This window comes from Cebus imitator, unplaced genomic scaffold (assembly GCF_001604975.1).
Source record: "Cebus imitator isolate Cc_AM_T3 unplaced genomic scaffold, Cebus_imitator-1.0 Scaffold1138, whole genome shotgun sequence".
Taxonomy (NCBI): domain Eukaryota; kingdom Metazoa; phylum Chordata; class Mammalia; order Primates; family Cebidae; genus Cebus; species Cebus imitator.
In genome coordinates this window covers 6,828-12,174 of record NW_016108453.1, presented here as the reverse complement: position 1 = coordinate 12,174, position 5,347 = coordinate 6,828, and positions in this window count along the sequence as shown.

The following is a 5,347-nucleotide window of genomic DNA, read 5'->3' as shown; positions in this document are numbered from 1 at the left end:
AGATTACAGACACCCACAACTAGTTCCTGCTAATTTCTGTATTTTTAGTAGAGATAGGGTTTCACCATGTTGGCCAGGCTGGTCTCAAACTCCTGACGTCAGGTGATTCACCCATCTCGGCCTCCCAAAGCTCTGACTATTACAGGCATGTGCCACCGCCCTCATCCCATATCTCCAGTTTCTTTTTACCCGCTTTGATTATGGAACTCGGCATTATGCCCAGATTCCCATAGTGCAAATTGTCCTCCCCAATTATAACTGCCAGTTTGTTTTCATTAAAGTAAAACAAAACAAGACAAACACTAATTGAAATGGTTGTTCATTTCTGTGGGCAAAAAGATAAGTATGGCCAGGTGTGGTGGCTCATGCCTGTAATTCCAGTACCTTGAGAGGCTGAGGCAGGCAGATCACTTGAAGCCAGGAGTTCGAGACCAGCCTGATCAACATGGCGAATCCGCCTCTCTACTAAAAATACAAAAATGAGCCAGGTGGGGTGGCATGCGCCTGTAGTCCCATCTACTCAGGAGGCTGATGCAGGAGAATTGCTTAACCCAGGAGGCAGAGGTTGCAGCGAGCAGAGATCATGCCACTGCACTCAAGCTTGGGCAACAAGATCAGAACTGCACATCAAAAAACAAAAACAAGCAATGTGATTGGTATTTTCTGGTTATAATCACAGAATTCATGTGGAAAAGCTAAGCAATATGAAAAAACAGTTAAAGTTTTTAAAAATTACCCCACATTGGATCAGCAAACCTTTTTTTTTCTCTTGAGACAGAGTAGTTCTTGCTGTTGCCCAAGCTGGTGTGCAGTCGCACAATCACAGATGACGGCAGGCTCGACCTCCTGGGCTCACTCTGTGCTCCTGCCTCCGGAGGAGCTGGGACTACAGGTGCACACCTCTACATCCATTTATTTTGTAAAAATTGTTTTTGTAGAGGTGAAGTCTCACCATGTTGCCCAGGGCTGTCTCGAACTCCTGGCCTCAAGTGAACTTCCCACCTCAGCCTTCCAAATTGCTGGGATTACAGGCATGACTGTTTTGGAGACAGGGTCATTACAGAGGTCATGAAGTTAAAATGGGGCATGAAGGTGGGGCCCTGATCCCAGGTAACTGGTATCCTTACTAAAAGGGATGTTTGTTGCCAGTAAAAGAAAAAGAATAAAATATTGTTTTCTTGAGACATGGTCTGGTTCTGTCACCAAGGCTGGAGTGTAGTGGTGTGATCATAGCTCACTGCAGCCTCAGTCTCCTGGGTTCACTTGCTCCTCCCACCTCAGCCTCTTGAGTAGCTGGGAGTACAGCTGTGTTCCACCATGCCCAACTAATTTTCTGTATTTTATGTAGAGATGGTATCTCACTATGTTCCCCAGGCTGGTCTTGAACTTCTGGGCTCAAGCCATCCTGCCTCGGCCTCCCAAAGTGCTGGAGTTATAGGCGTGAGCCACTGTGCCTGCCCAAAGGGAAATTTTCACAGAGACAGGCATGCTTAGAAGGTCGATGGCCACTATAAGTCAAAGGATGCCTGAGCCAGGAGAGATGCTGGGACAGATTCTTCCCCAGAGCCTCCAGAGGGAGCCCAGCCTACAGACACCTGACTTTACACTTCTGGCCTCCCAACTGGGAGACAGGCAACTTTTTATTGATTGATTCATTGATTGATGATTGAGACAGGGTTTCACTCTGTCACCCAGGCTGGTGTGCAGTGGTGTGATCTCAGCTCACTGCAGCCTAATCCTCCCTAGCTCAAGTAGTCCTCCCACCTCAGCCTCCTGAGTAGCTTGGGAACACAGGCACATGCAACCATGCCTGGTTAAGTTTTCTCTTTTTTTCTGCGATGGATTCTATCTCTGTACCCGAGTCTGGAGTGCAATGGTGTGATCTCAGCTCACTGTAACCTCTACCTTCTGGGTTCAAGCAGTTCTCCTGCCTCAGCCTCCTGAGCAGTTAAGATTACAGGCGCGCACCACCACACCCAACTAATTTTTTTTATTTTTAATAAAGACAGGGTTTCACCATGTTGGCCATGCTGGTCTCAAACTCCTGAACTCATGATCTGCTACCTCAGCCTCCCAAAGTGCTAGGATTACAGGGATGGCCATGGAGTTTTTGTTCGGGTATGAGCCCCTACTCCCAGCCTTGTATTTGTTTAGTAGGTATGGGGTTTCATCCTGTTGACCTGCCTGGCCTCGAACTCCTGACCTGAAGTGATCCTCTTATGCTCCCAAAGTACAGGGATTACAGACATGAGGCTACAGCATCTGGCCTGAGACAACAAATTTGTCTTGTTCTGAGCCACTTAGTTTGTGGCGCTTTGTTACAACATCACCAGCAAAGTTATTTCCAAGGAATGATCCATTACATTGTTTAAAGGACACAGAAGCTCATGCCCTTGGTCATTCATGAATGTGTAATTAGGTTTTGGCCAGGAGCAGAGGCTCATGACTGTAATCCCAACACTTTGGAAGGCTGAGATGAGAGGATCACTTGAAGCCCAGAATTTGAGGCCAGACTGGCCAACACGGTGAGACCCCATCTCCACACACACACAAATATTATGTGGGCATGGTAGCATGCACCTGTAATCCCAGCTACTCAGGAGGCTGAGGTGGGAGGATTACTTGAGCCTGGGAGTAAGAGGCTGCATTGACCTATGATTGTACCACTGCACTGCAGCCTGGACAACACAGGAAGTCCTTCTCTATCTCTAAAAAAAAAAAAAGAAAAAGGACGGGTGTTTGATTTGTGTTTTTTTTGTTGTTACGATTGTTTTTTGAGACGAGGACTCACGATCTTCCCAGGTGCGCACCACCACACCCGGCTCATTTTTATGTTTTTAGTAGAGAATGGGTTTCACCATGTTGGCCAGACAGGTCTCAAGAGATCCACACGCCTCGTCCTCCGGAAGTGCTGGGATTACAGGCGTGGGTCACTGCGTCCGGTCGATTTCATGTTTTGTCTGGGTTGGGCCTGGCAGATGTATGGTTAATAAACCAGGTCTAAATATTTCCAGGCTACCGATGAGTCGGGCATGCACTGACAGCAATGTTGTGGATGGCAATATTGGCCCCGAACATGGAAGAAAACAAGACCTGGTCTCCTTTTTTCACCCAGACAGTGTCATTGAACTGACCTAGGAGATAACAGGATAGGTATGTGAAGCCCCGTGTACATCCTGGTAAAGGGGATGCCAACTGCTGGGACCCCAGCACCCCTGCCACCACCCAGCGTACCCGGCCAGTGACTCATCCATGTTCATTACAGCTTTTGAGAGATTCACTAGTCAAAGGAGGATGAGTCAAGGAAAGTACAGGGCTGACGCACGATTTTGTTAAACATGAGAAGGAATATGCTTTGGTTCAAGAAAACCCATGGCCAGACACGTTGGCTCATGCCTGTAATCCCAGCACTTTAGGAGGCAGAGGTGGGAGGATCGCCAGAGGTCAGGAGTTCGAGGCCATCACGGCCTACATAGTGAAACCTCATCTCTACTAAAAATATAAAAATCAGCCAGGTGTGTTGACACATGCTTGTAGTCCCAGCTACTCGAGAGGCTGAGGCCAGAGAATCCCGGGAGGTGGAGGTTGCAGTGAGCCGAGACCACACCATTGCACTCCAGTCTGGGTGACAGAGTGAGACTCTGTCTAAAAACTAAAAAAAATAAATATAAAAATAAAATGAGAAAACCCGATCCTTCTCTCAGGCATGGTGGGGTGCATGCTTGTAATCTCAGCACTTTGGGAGGCAGAGGTGGGCAGATCACTTGGGGTCCAAGTTGAAGATCAGCCTGGCTAACATGGAGAAACCTTGTCTCCATTAAAAATTCAAAAATGAACTGGGCAAGTTTGCATGTGCCTGTAATCCCAGCTACTTCAGAGACAGAGGCAGGACAATTGCTTGAACCTGCAAGTGGATGTTGCAGTGAGCTTAGATCGCACCACTGCACTTCAGCCTTGGGGACAGAGCTGGACTCCATCTCAAAAGAAAAAAGAAAAGGCAGCTCGACCCCCACTGGTCTTCTCTATAAGCAGGCTCAGAGGGATGGCTGTGGAGTTTTTGGTCAGCCAAGGGCTTGAACACAACGGAATGTCTTCTAATACAGGTGACGACTTTAAGCAATTAAACAGGTCGGGTTTGCTGGCTGTTATCTGTAATCCCAGCACTTTAGAAGGCTGAGCCTGGAGGATCACTTGAGCCCAGCTGTTTCAGACCAGCCTGTGCAACAGGGCGAATGCCCATCTCTACACAAAATAAGTTAGTTTTGCATGGTGGTGCACCTGTGGCCCCAGCTACTGAGAGGCTGAAGCAGCAGGACTGCTTGATCCTGAGAGGTGGAGGCTGCAGTGAGCCACAATTGCACCTGGATGCAGTGAGCCTGGATGACAGAGTGAGACTATTTCTTAAAAAAAAAAAAAATGTCATTGTAAGTATCAAACAGGCTGAATACAGTGGCTCACAGCTTAATAACTGGGCTTTGGGAGGCTAAGGCAGGAGGACTGCTTGAAGCCAGGAGTGTGAGACCAGCATGTGTAACATAGGGGGACCCAGTCACTACAAAAAGACACACAAAAATTAGCGAGGCATTGTGGCACATTCTTGTAGTCAGCTACTTGGGAGGCTGAAGGAGGAGGATTGTTTGAATCCAGGGAAGGTGGAGGCTGCAGTGAGCCATGATGTCACCTCTGCACTCCAGCCTGGGTGCAGTAGTACAGTCAGAATTCAGCGCAGCCTACACCTCCACAGAGTGAGACCCTGTCCCAAAAGAAAAAAAAAAAAGGCTGGGGGCTCATGCGTGTAATCCCAGCACTTTGGGAGGCTGAGTTGGGCAGATCCCGATGTCAGGAGATTGAGACCATCCTCACCAACATGGTGAAACTCCATCTCTAGTAAAAACACAAAAAAATTAGGTGGGCGTGGTGGTGCACTTCTGTAGTCCTAGCTACTCAGGAGGCTGAGGCAGGAGAATTGCTTGAACCTAGGAGGCGGATGTTGCAGTGAGCCGAGATCTCGCCACTGCGCTATAGCCTGGGAATACTGTGCATGCCACCAGGCCTGGCTAATTTTTGTATTTTAGCAGAGATGGGGTTTCGCCGTGTTAGCCAGTCTTGTCTCCAACTCCTGACCTCAGGTGATCCACCCACCTCGGCCTCCCAAAGTCCGGGAATTGCAGGTGTGCACCACCATACCCAGCATGATTTTTTTCAAGTATTTAAAAATGTAAAACCAATAAACATTCTTGTGCAGCTCATGGGCTGTCTAAAAACAGATGGTGGGATCTCTGTGTCTCCCGTGTAGATACTATATGCCATGGTTTCCAGAGCCCTGGCTAGATGTTTGTTTGAGACA